We start from the raw sequence: 21058 nt of genomic DNA on the forward strand, positions 1-21058 counted from the left end.
TTCAGCAGGCGGTCCATAGCTCACGTCCAGATGAGCCTAGGACCACACCTAGGTCGGATATGGAACAAGGGCCTCAGTTTGGCACTACTACACTTTTAATCTGTTTCCCTGGATATCAGTTCACTTTCATAGATTAGGTACCAGTAACTGCCAGTCCCATTATACCCCCTTCAAGGTGTTGGGACCCAAGGCTATGTGTCTTGCCACAGACCTCAGGTATACTCATACCTGGTCTCAAACCTCAAAGAATAAGCATGTAGGTCTCGCAGAGTAAGTGGCTTATTGCAAGAACTCTTATTCTACCTTGTTTTCTTACACGCTAATTTACCCTTTACATTTTTTTCGATCTTCCACGCTACCTCTCAGACTTAAACTCAATCGCACAGACGATTTTCATTCCCATACTATTTATATCCATTTTTTACATTATCATCTGAGTACTCTAATGTCACATCCATGACGTTCCTTACTCCACACCTTGCACTGATTTTAATTTCTTTTTATGTTGAATCTTTCCATTCTATATATATTCCTAAACAGTCCCACTTCCAGTGCTCTGTCTCTCAGTCTACCAGAGCCTCAACACTCATATGTTAAGGACACTACTACAGCCTCATGTATTCCTCATGCATCCATTATCCTCAGTCCTCTGTTTTGTATCAACATGGAACTAGCCACTTTCTTTTCATTAGTGACTCACCGCTCCACTTTCATTCACATCTACATTTCTTTTTATGCCAGTGGAACGAACTACTGTAACTGTTCCTCCTATTCAGGTCTGTACATCCGTTCTAGAAGCATCATTTTATTATCTTCAATTACATATAGCGTTCGGCCACATTTCCACAGACCCACATGAATTTCTGTGAGCGACAGTACCTTTCAGACATGATTTGTCAAGGTTGACCAAAGCCTTGCACTTTACATGTAGGGAAGCTCCTTCACTCTTAACAAGTGTTAGTGGATTTCTATCTAATGAAGATTGTTGCTAATATTTTCTCCACGAGAGGTCTTCCCTAAGCAGAATGAAATCAGCCGGCTGTATTCTTAAAGAAGTTAGTAACGCCTTTTCATATATTTTTGTTATATCCCAGATGATTTCAGTCAAATTAAGGATGGCCCTTCGTAATGAAAGTTAAACCTAACTCCACCAGTTCAAAAAGTCAGTCCAAAGTTAATTAATATCGTTTGGAATCATTAAGACCAAGTGGAAAATGGTGTCATCTTACTTGAAATGGTAAAGGATTAAACCTAAGAGCCACTTAAGAGCTGGAAGTTTTGGAAGTGAATGGAGTTGAAGCGCTGGGTGAGGGACTTTGGGCTTAGAGTTTGACATTAGCATACCCGAGGATCTTGATGACTTCCGAATGCTTGAAGAAATAATGCTGTATTCTCATTGCCTTGATATATTTCCAGACATTTTAACCTCTTCAGTTAGATGGCGTAGGTTTCTTGCCGTATGTTTCATAATTCTCTGCTACATCCAGACATTTCTGTTCAACTCAGAAGAGTGTTATATACTAGTGTTAGGTAAACTTTTCGTTACCTGTTTCACAATTAAAAAAAAAAAAAAAAGTCTTCTCTCAAAAGTGAATCGAATTAGTTGGAAGCAGCAAGAAAAAAATTACATCATTGGACTGAACGAATTAACTCTCTCGCATGTCGCAACTAAACTACTTAATATGAGAGACAACTGCAATAATCTGTTCCAAACTATTCTCTTCAGCTTTCAGAGAATCATACAAACCTGAGTGTGTTAATTCATACACTCTAAGACATTCGTAGAGGAGCTCTGGGATCTATGGGTTAGGTTTTACATATATATAACTATGGAACTAAATAATGTTCACAAAGTCATGATTTACGATTGCTTCTGCAGTTCATGCCAGCTAAATCCTCAGTATGATAAGCCTCAGTAGTAATGCGTAAGATCACAGAAGATTCAATGGTAACCAGGCTAAAAATGCTTATGTTAATAGTTCACGCTCGTACGTTCAAAAGTATCACGCCATAGGTGATTGTGGTAGAAAAACCAGAGGAGGGAAGACATTGCTGGTTAACACCTTAACCCCTTGAGTTCCACGACTTTTTTTGTTTTGTTTGTTAAGAGGGATCTTGTAGTGAAGGGATAAATGGAGGCTTTTTCTTACCTCGAGTAAAAGAAAAGAAAAAAAAAACTAAGTTCAGTAATATCGTCCTCTGGTATACAATGAATAAACAAAATACGTCAACGGACTGAAGTAATTAACAAAATTAGCAGGCGTTAAAACGGCCTTTATCTGTTTATAACTTTCTGTCTACTGATATCTACCTATTCATCACTATAGCTGTAACTGTGATGTCTATATGTCTGTCTACCGGTATATCTATATATCTGTTCATCTATTTGTATATGACACTGAGGAAAAACTCGAGTGTGACGTAACTGTAAATACAATTTTCCGACCTATTCCGGTGCCATCTTTAGGAATATATATATATATATATATATATATATATATATATATATATATATATATATACTTTATGGTCCTAACACGTCAGCATGACTGCTTTTAAGTAATAGTAGTAACCCAAGAAATCATTAAGACTGTGCTTAAAACCCACCAGCAGCAACTAAGTATGCAAGACTCAGCTGTCAGCATAAAAGGCTGCCATAAAAGGATGCACGCTGAGTCAACGGGAACTCCTTCCTCCTGTTTTTGGCCATGTAGAATGCCAAATACGACTCCGTGTTAACAAGTGCTGAATCAGATACCCTGATACTCTGGTCAGGAAGTGCTGTGGAGTAGGCTTTAAATGTCACCGTGATCTTTTAGCAGTTTCTGTTGATGGTACTGATGGTCGAGTAATTAGCATCGGAGTCCCTCACGTGTTGCCTCTTTGCCAGTCCCAATCCTTCTGGTAATTTGCATGTTTTGTCCGTAGGTGAAGACCATGCATTTTCTCTTAACTCATGAGGGGAAGACATGTTAGCTGACAGATAGTCAGACACTTTGGACAAAACACAGTGCTAAACAGAGTGCTGGTGTTCTCTGTGAGCGAGCAGGGGTACTCAGAAGAATGACGTCACTGACTTAGGGATGCGCACTGGCCTAGTGAGCAGTCACATATAGGGCGCTGTTGGAGGCAGGTGAGTACAATAGTCGGAAATTGCATATTTTAGGCATATTTATGCCCACATCTAGATTTATGCAGATCAAGAAGCTTCAGGATCTTGACCAACAGCCACGAGCATTATCTATGAATGGTTTTATGGAAGGTAGGATTGTAATTGTAGGCTCTGTACTCTCAGGATCATATGACTCACTTCCTGCCAGATGCAATTGTCTAACCTTAGCTAGTCTATCTATCTATCTGTTGCCAGACACCATAATCCCGTAAGGGGTGGCCATTTGACTTTGAGTTATTTGTTTTACGGGGAGGGGCACTAACCCTCCACCAACCAACTTACCGACACGTAGGGAGCACTTATGGTTTGGTTATATGGTTACCACCCAGAGTTGTAAATGGTTTCTTGGGTTACAGGAAACCATTAGGCTTGTCACTCAATGTAAAGCCACCTGTAAAGGAAAGAAAAGCAATAAGAAGTGACAGGAAAGATGGGAGAAATAGGAAGAGAGGAGGGCAGGCACAGAATAAGAATGATAAAGGCTAAGGAAGAAGTAGGCAACACTACATCACGTGAGTGGATGATGGTCGCCACAGCTGTCTCTACCATGAGAGGGTTAATGGTGACAAAATTAAGTCTCTCGAGCTCCTACGGCCCAGTTTCAGACAAATGAAATCACCTGACTTTAAGAGAAATCGAATATTCAATTTGTCCTAACAATGAAAAGTCAAGATTCTCTCCGAAGTGTTTTGTGGCTCCATAAGATGATCGTCGCAACCTTGGCTTCTTTCCTTCGAATCTCTCAAGCACCGAGAAAAGGAAGGTATTCCTCATTACGTCTTGTGAATAATGACCTCTCTCTCCCTCCCCCGTTCCCCTTCTTTACAGAAGCCTTGTAAAAGTCTGTATTTCTCCTCGTTTCTGGAACTCTCTAATACTTGTCTGCTGCCCTACTCCTACCCTATCCTACTCTCACCTCTTACCCTTCCTTTCCTTTCACTCCCTAGTCTTTCTATATTTTCCAACCCTCTACTTCTTCCCATCCCCCTCCTTCCAACAGCTGTCCTACGTCTCATCCCTCTTCTCCCTCCTCCCATTAATTTTTCCTCCTATTTCTCTCCCCTCCATCCACTACCTCTGTCTTCTATCCGTACCCCTCCCTTCGACTCTCTTCCTTCCTCTCCCTCCTACCAATACCTCTCACCTCTTCTTTACCTCTTGTCTCCCATACTCATTTCTCTCCTCCCCTCTCACGCTTTCCTCCCCGCCCTCCCTCTCCTCCCCTCCTCCATCTGTCCCTCTCCTACTTATCCCTACTCCTGTCTTCCATCCCTTACCCCTCATCCCTTCCCACCTCTTCCTGACCTCTTTTCCCAGTCTCCCCTTCCGCATTCCTTCCTTTACCTCACCCCCTCCTCCCGTCAGTCGTCTTTATATCTCATTTTTCTCCATCAGTCCTTCCCAGTTCCATTGCTTTCTTCTCTATCCTTACGCTCTTTTCTATCTTGGTATCCTTTTTACCCAATCTTTCTTAATTTCCCTTTAGCTCTCACTGGGTTATCCTTGTCCCTATTGCCTTCTCCCCTCGCTCGTTTGCTTCTCTACCCTCCCTTGCGCTTCCCTTCTCTCCCCGTTCCTTGCCACTACCTCTTTCGTGCCCGCCACCACGGGCGTCAGCAGGATTTTTTGTAAGGGGGGGCTGTACATCTAACCCTATCCACTCGTACCTTGATTATTACACCCTTCACCTTTCCATCCGGTTCCCGCAACGTCCATCTCAGCAGTTACTTCAACAAACAAGGGATGAGGCTATGGCGCACCTAATGTCTAACTTGGCTCGTATCTCTGACTGAGGTAAAAATAATCTTGTTTTTAATGCACCTAAGTTTCGCAAATAATGGCAAGTTGTTAAATAGGAGGACAAACATGCAACGCCAAAAAACACTAGACTGTTAGTTTTCACAAAGTTCACATCAGAAACAAAAAAATTAAGTCAACGGACCCTTCTGCAAGACAGACAACTGCAGAATCAAGGTCATCCAATTTCTCTGTAAGTTGAGTCGAGACTATGTTTCTAGTATCCTACACCTTTATTATTTTCCTTGCACAAATCATGCATTTGTGGCCTTGCTAAGACTAAGGCCGATCGCAGACGTATAATCTTATATATTAATATGCTTGAGTATTTTTACAGACTTTTTCAATGAGTCAATTAATTCCTTTTACCCAGTTTACCCATTTGAATATCAGTATATTTCAGAACAGTACTGATACCTTTATATGGCTGTGCAATGTTCTTTGTAGAGCGGATATAGCTCACAGAGTCACACATATACAACACATATAATTAATGTGTTTGTGTGTGTGAGTGTTGGTGTGACTGTGTAGACTGCATTGTATAAAGTTACTTTTACGGACAACAGCGATTAATACTAAGTTTTATTTATAAGAATATTGTATTAGGCCTAGGCCAGACTTAAACTAACTTAACCTAACTAGGCTAACTTACCTAATCCAGCCTAACCTAGCTATAGTCTGTTTTGTTAAGCTGGTGAGCAGTTGCCTTGCTCTCATCTTAATTACTCAGATAGTATATAACCAGATATGTTTTTAATTATGAAATATTGTCATTAATATGATAAGGAGAGGCAGTAGTTTTTCATTATGTGTCATCGAGGCATAATATGTTAAAACTTAAGTGGGTAAAATTATCACCAAGATCAAAAAAGAAAAAAATGGAGTAGAGGCTAGCTTAGTAGTCTATAGATTTCGTTGCAAGGGAACCTAATGTACCATTGGCATTTATTTGGATCTCCATTCTCCCTTATCATACATTTCGGCCACTAATGACAATTATATAGCACAATTTCGGCCACTAATTACATATAGCCTACATTACCAAAAAATACCCGGTAATAATGATGTACATGTTGTAACGGATTCATAGGCCACAATAAAATCGAAGGGGCCTACTGTATGTCCTTAAAAGTAACCTTATTTAATATATATATATATATATATATATATATATATATATATATATATATATATATATATATATATATATATATATATATATATATATATTGTGTGTGTGTGTGTGTGTGTGTGTGTGTGTGTGTGTGTGTGTGTGTGTGTGTGTGTGTGTGTGTCTTTTTAGTAATAACAGGGATGTGGGCCCTCTGATTCTGCCTGTTCAAGTAAACAGAAGCAATTGGAGTTGCGATCCACTGTTGGTGAATCCATTTCCGAAGACAGACCTGTTGCTCCTCTCACCAGTGCCACCATGTCATTTATTTCCTATCGTGATGACGGTGGTTTAGCTTTGGATAATCTCTCAGAGCTAACAGAGGACCACCGCTTGCATTTGCTAAATAATGCCCGGAAGCCTCCAAAAGACTTTTCTTGGCCATACACTGAGAGCAAGGATGGCAGTAAGATAAGGAAAAGTACTTGGGCCTTCAGCAATTAAGAGGCTCTTATGACTGTTTTGACTATTCTTGTACAAAAAAAAAACAAAAAAAACGGGGATTTCTCCACCGTTTCTGTATTATTTGGAAGTGATTCAGGTGGTGACAACAAACTAGGGAAATTGGTAAAGGAAACATTGAAGTCATTTGGTCATTTACCTGATAGAGATGGATACTTAACTGAATATTATGAGGAAGTCATTTCATGAAGTCAACCTATGTAAAGCAAATAACTTTAGACCGGTTATGGCATCTGGCAGTAATTTTGCCGCACGACTGCAGTCACAGAACGAGAAAATGAGACGCAAGAATCGTGAAGCGCTAATAATCATAATTAAAGCGACTGCATTTCTTGACAGGTTAGGGTTGCCTTTACGGGGGCATTGAAACAGCGGACCTCTTGATATACAGTACAAGGTTGTGACTTTACCCAGTGGAACTGTAGTGTTACTTTACAGCTCATGTGCACGTCTGGTGATTGTGTCCTGCCAGGACACATATCCAGAACAAGAAAACGAAGGACGTACAGTACCTTGGGGAACGCTAGTGTGGGTCGTGTATGGCCGTGACGGTGGTGCTGTATTTCTTGTGGGTGACCGTGGTCATGATGGTGGTGGTGGTGATAGTGTTTTTGGCGATGTGTGATGCTGTGTTTGAGGTGGTTGTGTGAGTGGAGCTGTGGTGGTCGTAGTGTTTGCTGTGGTGTCTCTGGTGATGGTAGTACCAGTGGTGGCAGTTTGTCTGGTGTTGGTGTTGTTGGTGGTAGTGCTACTGCTGCCGATGTGGTGAGTTTGTGGTTGTAGTAGTGCTTGTTATGGTGTGTCTGGTGATAGTGATGCCCGTGGTGATAGTCTGGTGGTAGTGATTTCGTCTGGTGGTCGTGGTTTGTCTGTGGTGGTGGTGATATCTGAGGTGGTGGTGGTTGCGGATATGTAGAAGTCGTGGTCTATGTTGTAATTCGTCACTGGTGGTGATGATGCCAGTGGTGGTAATGTCTGCGGTGTTGGTAATATGTCTGAGAAAACGGTGATATATCTATGGCTGTAATGATGGTGATGATATATTTTTTCTTCTAGTGGAGGTGTGTTTATATTATGGAGGTGCTGTTTGGTAACTGTATTTTTCGTGGTGTGTTTGTGGTCGTGGTGATACATTTGTTGTGATGAGGGTGTGACAGGAGCGGTGTTGTCTAATGGAGGATATAAAACTCAGAGGTATTTTTGTTGTCTACTGGATTATTTCACTATCATCGCTCATAATCGCCTATTTCAAGTTCAGTTTCGAAGAATGATGGCAAAGGCTAGCCAGGAAACCGATCCTGCAGACACGCAGATTGAACCACCATACCTGCTGGATGGGGATACACAGCTAATTATAGTATTTGGCTTGGCTACCTGTTGCACATTCGATCTTCCCACTTTCAATCCAATGACGTACTTCTTATTTATATTTATATATTTATATTCCTACTATTTTTTTGAAATGCAAACATCGGTAAATATACGTCCTTTTAGACAGAGAATAAAGAGCACAACCAAACGGGAGTTGGTGCAGTGTGGAGCGCTTGAAGCTTCCACGTTTCACTGACGCCAGGCGACTTGATTACTGTTTTATACACATAAGACTGAATTAATGCCCTTCTAGAGATAAGATAGACGGACAATATCATGAGAGTAATGAAACCAGAGGCGGCGGGGTGGAAAAAGTAAAGCTTACACTCCTTTGCCGACACCACAGGAAATTACCCTGCCTTTTCATCTTCAAGCAAGAGTGTTTCATGCCCACGTGGGTATATAGGCCTATAATGTGAAAAATGCGTCATGGGCTTAACGATGCAATATATGCAGGGTAGAGAAAGTGATCCAAGTATTGCTGACGCCAGATAATTAGATTATTTTTGTTTTATTTAAAGAAGAGTAAATCCCTGTCCCTCTAGAGTTACGATCAGGTGACGTATAAGTAGTTAAGATTGCGTGAAACATATAAAATTAAGTGAAATATAAAGTATGAACATTTTACTGATGCCAGAAGATTATATTCTAGCATTTTTTCTTGCAAACAAGAGTGCATTTACGTCACTCAAGGGTTAGAATACAACGAACAGGAGTGTATCCATGTCACTCAAGGGTTAAAATACAAAAAACTGGAGCCCAGTAATGTCGCTCAGGGACTAAAATACAAGAAATATGAGTGCATTCATGTCACTCAAGGGCCAAAATACAAGAAAGTGGAGCACAATAGCGTCATTCAAAGGTCAAAATATGAGAAACAGAATTGCACTCATGTCACTCAAGGGTTAAAGTTCAACAAACAGGAGAGTATTCATGTCACTCAAGGGTTAAAACACAGTGAACAGGAGTGCATTCACGTCACTCAAGGGTTAAAACACAGTGAACAGGAGTGCATTCACGTCACTCAAGGGTTAAAACACACTGAAGAGGAGTGCATTCACGTCACTCAAGGGTTAAAACACAATGAAGAGGAGTGCATTCACGTCACTCAAGGGTTAAAATAGATTGAAATCAGGAGAAGTATGGCTAGGGCTAGATATAGACTTAAGGCAGGGAGAAGGTAGAAAATACTCCATGCGGCATCGACAACCTCCCTTCGCTCCAGCTCGTAGGTCTCGTATTCGTTGAGGCAGACCCGATAGCGAGCGTGAAGGTGTATGGCGTAGAGGGGTAGGGTGTGGTGGGCGACGGGGACCGCACCGCAGTAGTCCTCGGCGCTCTTATAGGGTTCGGGAAGCCCGTAATGGAGAAGAGGCACCCGTCGGCCCCAGCAGTCTAGATGCCAGGCTGAGGGCGCTGGGTACATCGCCATAATGTCTTTAAGTTGTGATTGGGTCAGCGTCGCAGCCATGTTCTCCCAGACGGCGATACCCACACCCACAGCGACACCGGCCATCACGGTAAAAAGATATGGAATACACCCTTTTATCTTCATTTTCGTGGATGTTAGATGGTGGAAATAAAAGAATACAAGTTTGAGTAACGTCACTCTTAATCAGTAAAATAAAACTATATCACGCTCGGAATCCCAAGCTGACAGAAAATCGGGAAATACGTATGTTAAAAATACACCAATAAGATAATTAAACTGGTATTTCGCGTGCTCTTTCAGACACCTGTATTGTGATGCAATCATGAGGTCGAGATGTTACCGCTACGGCTGCGGCTGAGGGAATAGTGGTTGACAGATTTTGAGGCGCTTATATAGCCCTTCATCACAGAAAATGGGATGCTAATGCTATGATTGCTGCAGAGGAAATGGTGGTAGACAGCTTTTTGTGGTGTTTAAATTCCAAAGCCTCACAGGAATCGAGATGCTACTACAACGAATGTTGGTGAGGGAAAGATCGTGTACAGATTTTGTGGCGTATATACACGTACATTCGATAAATAAGAGCATTCCCAAAGACACGGAGACCAGATAGAAAACGGGATGACTGCATAGAAAACGAGACCCAAAAGAAAACGAGATGACCGGAAGGAAAATGAGGAGACCCGAGAGAAGACGAGGTGACCCGAACACAGACGAGGAAACCCGAAAAAACAAACAAAATAAGAAACCCAAACATGGACAGAGGAGGAGACCTGATGACAGAGGAAGGCACCTGAAAACCTTATGACAACCTGAGATGAGGGGGAAATGACCACTGGCGTGTTTTGGCTTCCAGGGAAGTTGCAAATATCAAGACTGATGATTTTCGTAGTATTAGCACAAGTCATGTTTAAAACAAATGAGTATATATCGCGTGAAAATAGTTTTGACATTTCAGCAAGTACTTGCAGAACAATATTATGTCTTTTCTTTTTTTTTTTCTTTTTTTTTGTCGTTATAGAAAGTACAGTATCGAAAATCGTACCGGTACATCTTTTCAGTGTTTGGGATTTTCCTTATTATACTCTTATTCACTGCGAAATCGGAGCATAACATGTCTTTATGTCTTCACTATTTTCCCATGATATCTAGCTATTTCAAACGCAGTTTATCCTAATCCTCCAATAACTGTCAGCGTCGACATTCAACTTCCTTGTAGCCCCAAATTCACAAGTGGTTAATGAGGAATGATTAGGGGAAGGGAGTGCGTGGACGCACAGGAAACCATAAGGGTGCTGTGGATGGGGCAAATGGTAAGAGAGGGGAATTGGGATGAAGAAGGTTCTGGGGTAGGGTGAAGTCTATCTGTCTGTCTATTGCTAGGCGCCATAATCCAGTAAGGGGTGGCCATTTGACTCTGAGTTAGTTGTTTTACAGGGAGGGACACTAAATCTTCACCATCCCACTTACTGACACGTAGGGAACACGTATGGTTTGGTTATATGATTACCATCCAGCGTTGTAAATGGTTTCTTGACTTATATTAGGCTTGTCACTCAATGTAAAGCCACCTGTAAAGGAAAGAAAAGAAATAAAAAGTGATGGAAGAAATAGGAAGAGAGGAGGGCAGGCACAGAAAAAGAATGATAAAGGCTAAGGCAGTGGTAAACAGCAGAAGTAAAAGGAACAATTGTCATGATGGGGAGGAAGGTGAATGGAGGGGAACAACGGAAAGTGTGGGTGGATGAGAAGGTTGCGAGAGGGTACTTGTAGCGGAGGGATGGAAAAGGGAAGGTATGGGTGACTGAAGGGGGAGGGTCGTGGATGTGGGTGAGGTAGGAGTTACATGGGATGGGTGTGGGTAGTTAGTTTGGGTTTATTGTCTGCATAATGCCACTTGGGGACTAGTTTACAGTTCGGGACTACGTAGCCTCCGAATCCCTGCGCTACAGAAAGAGCAATGAAGAACTGGATGACAGATGAACTAGACTTAATGAATCTAATGAACCTAAACTGAAGTTGATCTAATGAACCTGAACTGGACTGAAGTGAATCTAATGAACCTAAACTGAAGTTGATCTAATGAACCTGAACTGGACTGAAGTGAATCTAATGAACCTAAACTGGACTGAAGTGGATCTAATGAACCTGAACTGGGCTGAACTGAATCTAATGCACCTGAGTTCGACTGAAATGAACATAATGAACCTGAACTGAGCTAAATGATCTTGATTTGAAGTCACTGGACATTAATTAGTCTGGATGGACTTAAGCTGACCTGAGTTTCCTAGTAGGGATGTTAACTATCTCAGGTTCCTTTGATTCATTCTCAGCTAAATAAGTGGATCAGTAGACGGACCTAAGACCCGAATCTCCCAGTAGTGATGTTAACTATCTCCGGCTCCTTTGACTCATTCTTAGCTTAATAAGTGGATCTGCATTAGTCTGGATTCTCCTAAACCGACTTGAGTCTCCTAATAGGGATGTTAACTATCTCAGGCTCCTATGATTCATTCTCAGCTAAATAAGTCGTTGTGTAGACGGACCTAAGACCTGAATCTCCTAGTGGGGATGTTAATTGTGTCAGGCCACTATAATTCATTCTCAGCTTAATAAGTGCTTTGAGTTAACTAAAATAACATACTAAAGTTATCACGACTATGAAATATTTAATAGTGGCAGTAGTCGTTCCTTCAGGCTCTTATGATTCAATTTTAGCTGACTAATATCGTTTGTCGTCAGCTCGAACAGAAGAATGGAATTACCACGGGTTATGAAGGTTGATTCCTTCACATCAGTGGCATATTATTTGTTTATTCTTGCTAACACCTGCAAATTTACCTAACTTGGGAAAGACATCTATTTGTAAAATTGCCTGAATGTTGTATCTTAAGCTTCCAGTTAAAAAAAAAAAAAAAAAAAACTCTCCAAAGCTTAATGTCTCGTCTGGAGGTCGGTAGAGCACAGGGTAAAATATGTAATTGATCTTGTGGGATTGTGGAAGGTAAGTGGCCAGAGTGAAATGGAAATAACTTAGCAGGGACGGAATGGACGTGAAGGTCATGATTACACTTAAAGGAAAGTGAAGGCACCCAAATACCCATGAAATGGCTTGACCGGACCTGAACTTATAGAGCTGGAAATACTTTAACTTGAATGGACTTTAACCTCTTAACTCCGATTATGTACTTTTTGGTTTATTGCTGCTGCATCGAAACGCCTATATTGAACTTGAGAAATACTTATCATACTGAAAGTTGTTAATGAGGCGAAATCTGACCTGTCTTGTTTGATAACTACCTTCCAAAGTGAACAAAATTGTCTGGAAATAGCAACAATAAAATTAAATATGCCATTCTCACGCTGGAGGGACTAACAGGTCTTACTGGACCCAAACTGACGTAACTGGATCAGGAATGATGTGAATGAACCAAAATTATTAACCTGGCTATCCAGCTTAAGGTAAAATGACCTAAAGTGACCTCAGTGAATCAGAATTTAACAAGTTGAACTGAAATGGATATAAAGAGCTTGACTGGGTCTGAGGTAGCTTCAGTTAGCCACTATAGTATTCTACTGCTAACCAATTCACTAGTACGAAATTGGGCCATTTCATCTCTATTTGTTCTGACGAGTATGTCGTTGCAACGGAAATATGCAGTCAAGGAACGCTCTTGTTGTTTTCCAGCAAGTAGTTATTGACCGAAATAACAACTACACTCACTGCCATAATCGTCTATCGTTTTGAGACTCATCGTTAGTGATAGTTTGAGTCATGCGAAATATTTCATTATAGACCGAGTCATGAATATTCATTTGGGGGCAGCGATATGTGCTAATATCCACTGCTTTAAGTAAAACTGTTACATTACCTCTTCCCAAAATATAAGGACCTTTCAGTCCCTCCAGCGTGAGAATGGCAAGTTTAATTTTATTGTTGCAATTTCCAGACAATTTTGTTCACTTTGGAAGGTAGTTATCAAACAAGACAGGTCAGATTTCGCCTCATTAACAACATTCAGTATGATAAGTATTTCTTAAGTTCAATATAGGGGTTTCGATGCAGCAGCAATAAACCAAAAAGTACATAATCGGAGTAAAGAGGTTAAAGTCCATTCAAGTTAAAGTAGATCCAGCTTTGTAAGTTCAGATCCGGTCAAGCCATTTCATGGGTATTTGGGTGCCTTCACTTTGCTTTAAGTGTAATCATGACCTTCACGTCCATTCCGTCCCTGCTAAGTTATTTCCATTTCACTCTGGCCACTTACCTTCCATAATCCCTCTAGTTCAATGACATATTTTACCCTGTGCTCTTCCTACATCCAGACGAGACATTAAGCTTTGGAGAATTTTTTTTTTCCTTCAAACTGGACGGTAAAGATATAACATTCAAGCAATTTCACCAATAGATGTCTTTCCCAAGTTAGGTAAATTTGCTGGTGTTGGCAAGAATAAACAAATAATATGCCACTGATGTGAAGGAATCAACCTTCATAACCCGTGGTAATTCCATTCTTCTGTTCGAGCTGACGACAAACGATATTAGTCAGCTAAAATTGAGTCATAAGAGCCTGAAGGAACTACTACTGCCACTATTAATTATTTCATAGTCGTGATAACTTTACTATGTTATTTTAGTTAACTCAAAGCACTTATTAAGCTGAGAATGAATCATAGTGGCCTGACACAATTAACATCCCCACTAGGAGATTCAGGTCTTAGGTCCGTCTACACAACGACTTATTTAGCTGAGAATGAATCATAGGAGCCTGAGATAGTTAACATTAGGAGACTCAAGTCGGTTTAGGAGCATCCAGACTAATGCAGATCCACTTATTAAGCTAAGAATGACTCAAAGGAGCTGGAGATAGTTAACATCACTACTGGGAGATTCGGGTCTTAGGTCCGTCTACAGATCCACTTGTTTAGCTGAGAATGAATCAAAGGAACCTGAGGAAGTTCAGGTCAGCTAAGGTCCATCCAGACTAATGTCCAGTGACATCAAGATCACTTAGCTCGGTTCAGGTTCATTATATTCATTTCAGTCCAGTTCAGGTGGATTAGATTCAGTTCAGCCCAGTTCAGGTTCATTAGAGCCACATCAGTCCAGTTCAGGTTCATTAGATTCACCTCAGTCCAGTTCAGGTGCATTATGTTAAGTTCAGCCTAGTTCAGGTTCATTAGAGCCACATCAGTCCAGTTTAGGTTCATTAGATTCACTTCAGTCCAGTTCAGGTGCATTAGATTCTGTTCAGCCCAGTTCAGGTTCATTAGATCAACTTCAGTTCAGTTTAGGGTCATTAGATTATTTAAGTCCAGATCATCTGTCATCCAGTTCTTCATAGCTCTTGCCGAAGCGCAGGGGTTCGGAGGCTACGTAGTCCCGAAATGTAGACTAGTCCCAAAGTGGCATTATGAAAACAATAAACCCTAACTACCTACCCACATCCTTCCCACATAACTCCTACCTCACCCACATCCACAACCCTCCCCGTTCAGTCACCCATACCTTCCCTTTTCCATCCCTCCGCCACCAATACCCTCTCCCAACCTCCTCATCCACCCACAATTTCCCTTGTTCCCCTCCATTCACCTTCCCTCCCATCTAGGCAGTTGTTCCATTAACTTCTGCTGCATACTTCTTAATTAACCTTTATCATTCTTTTTCTGTACCTTCCCTCCTCTCTTTCTATTTCTCCCATCACTTCTTATTGCTTTTCTTTCCTTTACAGGTGACTTTACATTGAGCGGCAAGACTAATGGTTTCCTGTAAGTCAAGAAACCATTTGCAACGCTTGGTGGTAACCATATAACCAAATCATACGTGCTCCCTACGTGTCAATAAGTGAGTTGGTGAAGGTTTAGTGCTCCTCCCTGTAAAACAACTATCTTAGAGTCAAATAGCCACCTCTTACGGGATAATGGCGTTTAGCAATGGATAGATAGACTTCACCCTACCCCAGAACCTTCTTCATCCCCATTCCCCTCTCTTACCATTTGCCCCTTCCCAAGCACCCTTATGGTTCTCTGTACGTCCACGCACTCGCCTTTGTCTACTCATTCCACATTAACCACTTGTGACTTTAGGGCTACAAGGAAGTTGAATGTCGACACTGACAGTTATTGGAGGATTAGGATGAAGTGCGTTTGAAATAGCTAGATATCATGTGAAAATAGTGAAGACATAATAGTTAACACATGTTATGCTCCGATTTCGCAGTTAGAGTATAATAAGGAAAATCCCAAACACTGAATAGATGTACGATTTTCGATACTGTACTTTTTTTCTATAACGACAAAAAAAAAAAAAATAAAAATAAAAAGAGGCATAATATTGTTCGGCAAGTACTTGATGAAATGTCAAAACTATTTTCACGCGATATATACTCATTTGTTTTAAACATGACTTGTGCTAATACTACGAAAATCATCAGTCTTGATATTTTCAACTTCCCTGGAAGCCAAAACACGCCAGTGGTCAATTCCCCCTCATCTCAGGTTGTCATAAGGTTTCCAGCTGCCTTCCTCGGTCATCAGGTCTCCTCCTCTGTCCATATTTGGGTTTTTCATTATTATTATTATTTTTTTTTCGGGTTTCCTCGTCTGTGTTCGGGTCACCTCGTCTTCTCTCGGGTCTCCTCGTTTTCCTTCCGGTCATCTCGTTTTCTTTTGGGTCTCGTTTTCTATGCAGTCATCCCGTTTTCTTTCGGGTCTCCGTGTCTTTGGGTATGCTCTTATTTATCGAATGTACGTGTATATACGCCACAAAATCTATACACGATCTTTCCCTCACCAACATTAGTTGTGGTAGCATTTCGTTTTCTGTGAGGCATTGGAATTTAAACACCACAAAAAGCTGTCTACCACCATTTCCTCTGCAGCAATCGTAGCATTAGCATCCCATTTTCTGTGATGAATGGCTATATAAGCGCCTCAAAAGCAGTCTACTACACACACACCACAAAGCCAGGAGACAGGACGTGTGTGCTGGGCATTCCCCAGGTCCTGTTCTCCCCACTTACTCTTTTTTAATCAGCCCATACACCACTGACCGGGCTAATGTATGGCCCGGCCTGCACTATATGTGCAGGGAATCTTTAAAAAAAAAAAAAAAAAAAAAAGTCTACTACCATTCCCTCAGCTGCAGCCGTAGCGGTAACATCTCGACCTCAGGGTTGCATCACAATACAGGCGTCTAAAAGAGCACGCGAAATGCCAGTTTAATTATCTCATTAGTGTATTCTTAAAATACATATTTCCCGATTTCTTTGTCAGCTGGGGATTCCGAGCGTGATATAGTTTTATTTTACTGATTAAGAGTGAAGTTACTTAAATTTGTATTCTTTTATTGCTGCCATCTAACATCCACGAAAATGAAGATAAAAGGGTGTATTCCATATCTTTTTACCGTGATGGCCGGTGTCGTTGTGGGTGTGGGTATCGCCGTCTGGGAGAACATGGCTGCGACGCTGACCCAATCACAACTTAAAGACATTATGGTGATGTACCCAGCGCCCTCAGCCTGGCACCTAGACTGCTGGGGCCGACGGGTGCCTCTTCTCCATTACGGGCTCCCCGAACCCTATAAGAGCGCCGAGGACTTCTGCGGTGCGGTCCCCGTCGCCCACCACACCTTACCCCTCTACGCCATACACCTTCACGCTCGCTATCGGGTCTGCCTCAACGAATACGAGACCTACGAACTGGAGCGAAGGGAGGTTGTCGATGCCGCATGGAGTATTTTCTACCTTCTCCCTGCCTTAAGTCTATATCTAGCCCTAGCCATACTTCTCCTGATTTCAGTCTATTTTAACCCTTGAGTGACGTGAATGCACTCCTGTTCACTGTGTTTTAACCCTTGAGTGACGTGAATGCACTCCTGTTCACTGTGTTTTAACCCTTGAGTGACGTGAATGCACTCCTGTTCACTGCGTTTTAACCCTTGAGTGACATGAATACTTTCCTGTTTGTTTAACTTTAACCCTTGAGTGACATGAGTGCAATTCTGTTTCTCATATTTTGACCTTTGAATGACGCTATTGTGCTCCAGTTTCTTGTATTTTGGCCCTTGAGTGACATGAATGCACTCATGTTTCTTGTATTTTAGTCCTTGAGCGACATTACTGCGCTCCAGTTTGTTGTATTTTAACCCTTGAGTGACATGGATACACTCCTGTTCGTTGTATTCTAACCCTTGAGTGACGTAAATGCACTCTTGTTTGCAAGAAAAAATGCTGGAATATAATCTTCTGGCATCAGTAAAATGTTCAGGCTTTATATTTCACTTAATTTTATATGCTTCACGCAATCTTAACTACTTATACGTCACCTGATCGTAACTCTAGAGGGACAGGGATTTACTCTTCTTTAAATTTAACAAAAATAATCTAATTAGCTGGCGTTAGCAATACTTGGATCACTTTCTCCACCCTGCATATATTGCATCGTTAAGCCCATGACGCATTTTTCACATTTAGGCCTATATACCCACGTGGGCATGAAACACTCATGCTTGAAGAAGAAAAGGCGGGGTAATTTCCTGTGGTGTCGGCAAAGGAGTGTAAGTTTTACTTTTTCCACCCCGCCGCCTCTGGTTTCATTACTCTCATGATATTGTCCGTCTATCTTAACTCTAGAAGGGCATTAATTCAGTCTTATGTGTATAAAACAGTAATGAAGTCGTCTGGCGTCAGCGAAACGTGGAAGCTTCAAGCGCTCCACACTGCACCAACTCCCGTTTGGTTGTGCCCTTTATTTATTCTCTGTCTAAATGGACGTATATTTACAGATGTTTGCATTTTAAAAAATAGTAGGAATATCAATATATAAATGGAAATAAGAAGTACGTCATTGGATTGAAAGTGGGAAGGTCGAATGTGCAACAGGTAGCCAAGCCAAATACTATAATTAGCTGTGTATCCCCACCCAGCAGGTATGGTGGTTTAATCTGCGTGTCTGCAGGATCGGTTTCCTGGCTAGCCTTTGCCATCATTCTTTGAAACTGAACTTGAAAGAGATGATTATGAGAGATGATAGTGATATAGTCCAGTGGACAACAATAATACCCGGTACCTGTGAGTTTTATATCCTCCATTAGACAACACCTCTCCCGTCACACCCTCATCACAACAAATGTATCACCACGACCACAAACACACCACCAAAAATACAGATACCCCAACAGCACCTCCATAATATAAACACACCTCCACCAACACAAAAAATATATCATCACCATCATTACAGCCATAGATACATCACCGCTTTCTCAGACGTATTACCAACACCGCAGACATTACCACCACCGGCATCATCACCACCAGTGACGAATTACAACATAGACCACGACCTCTACATATCCGCAACCACCACCACCTCAGATATCACCACCACCACAGACAAACCACGACCACCAGACGAAATCACTACCACCAGACTGTCACCACGGGCACCACTATCACCAGACACACCATAACAAGCACTACTACAACCACAAACGCACCTCATCGGCAGCAATAGCACTACCACCAACAACACCAACACCAGACAAACTGCCACCACTGGTACTACCATCACCAGAGACACCACAGCAAACACTACGACCACCACAGCTCCACTCACACAACCACCTCAAACGCAGCATCACACATCACTAAAAACACCATCACCACCGCCGCCATCATGACCACGTTCACCCACAAGAAATACAGCACCACCGTCACGGCCATACACGACCCACACTAGCTTTCCCCAAGGTACATTGTATGTCTCATTGCCTAAACCTTTGCCTAGACAAGGCAGCAAATGTAAGAGAAATTCAGTTTACAATAGCTGTTGTGTGAGAGTTTACCACATTCTTCAGGAACTGAAATACGCTTTCCTCTTATTTGCAAAAGACTCTCATGACAGGCTGACCAAACGCTGTCCAACTAGATGGGTCGAGTCTCAAGGATCAGCACAAATACTTAAAGCACTGTATCCAGCAATTCTTAAGACCGTAGATGGTTTCTCTACCTCCAAAGATTCAAATTTGGTTTGCAAATCGCTAGCTTTCTCTAAAAGTATGTCCTCAGCTTCATTCATTTTTAGCATGGAGGTTCTGTCAGTTGTATTAAATGTTACCAGATCGCTATCACAAAAAATGCAGGGTATTGAAATGGATCTAAAGCAAGTTCTTGACTGTGAAAGACAGTATAGATGTGTTGCAAGTGTACAGGAATGATGATACATTCAAAAGACTGAGATTCCTGAACAAAAGTGTGGAAGAGAGATTCAAGCTCAAAGGAGTGTAGGCCGACAGCAGTACCGGTCTAATCCCTCCCCCCCCCACTCCGGTGATGCAGAAGCATACTCTTACTACAGATGAGCTGTTTTTTTTTTTTTTTCCTTATATTGATAGAGTATTACAGCAGCTGAATGAACGCTTCACTTCAAAGCATTCTTCATGGCAGAACCTACGCAATATCTTACCTTCTCTTTGCGTAAATAAAGCGTTCTCAGATGTACATGAAGCAGCTGTAATATACAATAAGTTCCATAAAGGCAGCATAGAGGAATTGGAAGCAGAATATTTCAGATGGCAATATAGCCTACATGGAAGAATCAGGAGGAGAAAGATCGACCTGAATCTGTTGTTGCGTCTCTGAGTGTATGCAATGAATTTGGCACTTATCCCTAACACTGAAACACTGTTGCATATCTTTGCAACACTTCCGGTGACAACTACTACAAGTGAACGGTCATTCAGCTGCTTCAAGTATCTGAAGTGATATCTGCTCTCCACCATGTCGGAGCAAAGACTGAATGGATTAGCCTTACTTTTTGTACATAAGGATATTGAGCTGAACTATGATGAAGTTATTTCAGCCGAAAAAATAGGCTGCTTGATTTCAGTTGATCAGCTCTCACACGGCTCTAGTAATCTCTCTCTCTCTCTCTCTCTCTCTCTCTCTCTCTCTCTCTCTCTCTCTCTCTCTCACACACACACACACACACACACACACACACACACACACACACACACACACACACACACACACACAACTTCAATAATGCGGGTTTTAGTTTAATTTGCTTAATGTTTCATATACATTACACTCTCTCTCTCTCTCTCTCTCTCTCAACTTCATTAATCCGAGTTTTGTTTTAATTTGCTTAATGTTTCATATACAGTACTCTGTCTCTGTTTGTCTGTCGTTCTGTCTATCTGTCTGTCTGTCTGTCTGTCTCTCTTTCAAGTCATTAATGCGAGTTTTAGTTTAGTTTGTTAAATGTTTCATATAAACATGAGCATTGCAACATTCAGGAATGAACGCATCAACAATTGTATATTATGATCTAGCATTTTTTGTATACATACTGGTTGCCGTAGAATTCCCTACTTAAATATTTTTCAAACAGCTCATTTTTGTTTTAGCGAAGACACATAAGCTTCTTTATATTGTTTTTGCCACTGAATATCAAATTAGTGCAATATATCTCTCCTGAGACCTCAAAATTCCCCCTAAAAAATGCTTGATTTTCAAAAAATATCCCGGTGTGGCATTCAGCGTCCCCACAGACCCCCCAGCTGTTGAGGCTAGCTTAGCTCGCCCACCCCCTTAAAAATATCCTGGATTCACCCCTGCGCCCATCCCCGTTTCCAAGGACCCAC

Source organism: Coenobita brevimanus, chromosome 30, assembly GCF_032717465.1.
Source record: "Coenobita brevimanus isolate Jiangsu-jjx chromosome 30, ASM3271746v2, whole genome shotgun sequence".
Lineage (NCBI taxonomy): Eukaryota > Metazoa > Arthropoda > Malacostraca > Decapoda > Coenobitidae > Coenobita > Coenobita brevimanus.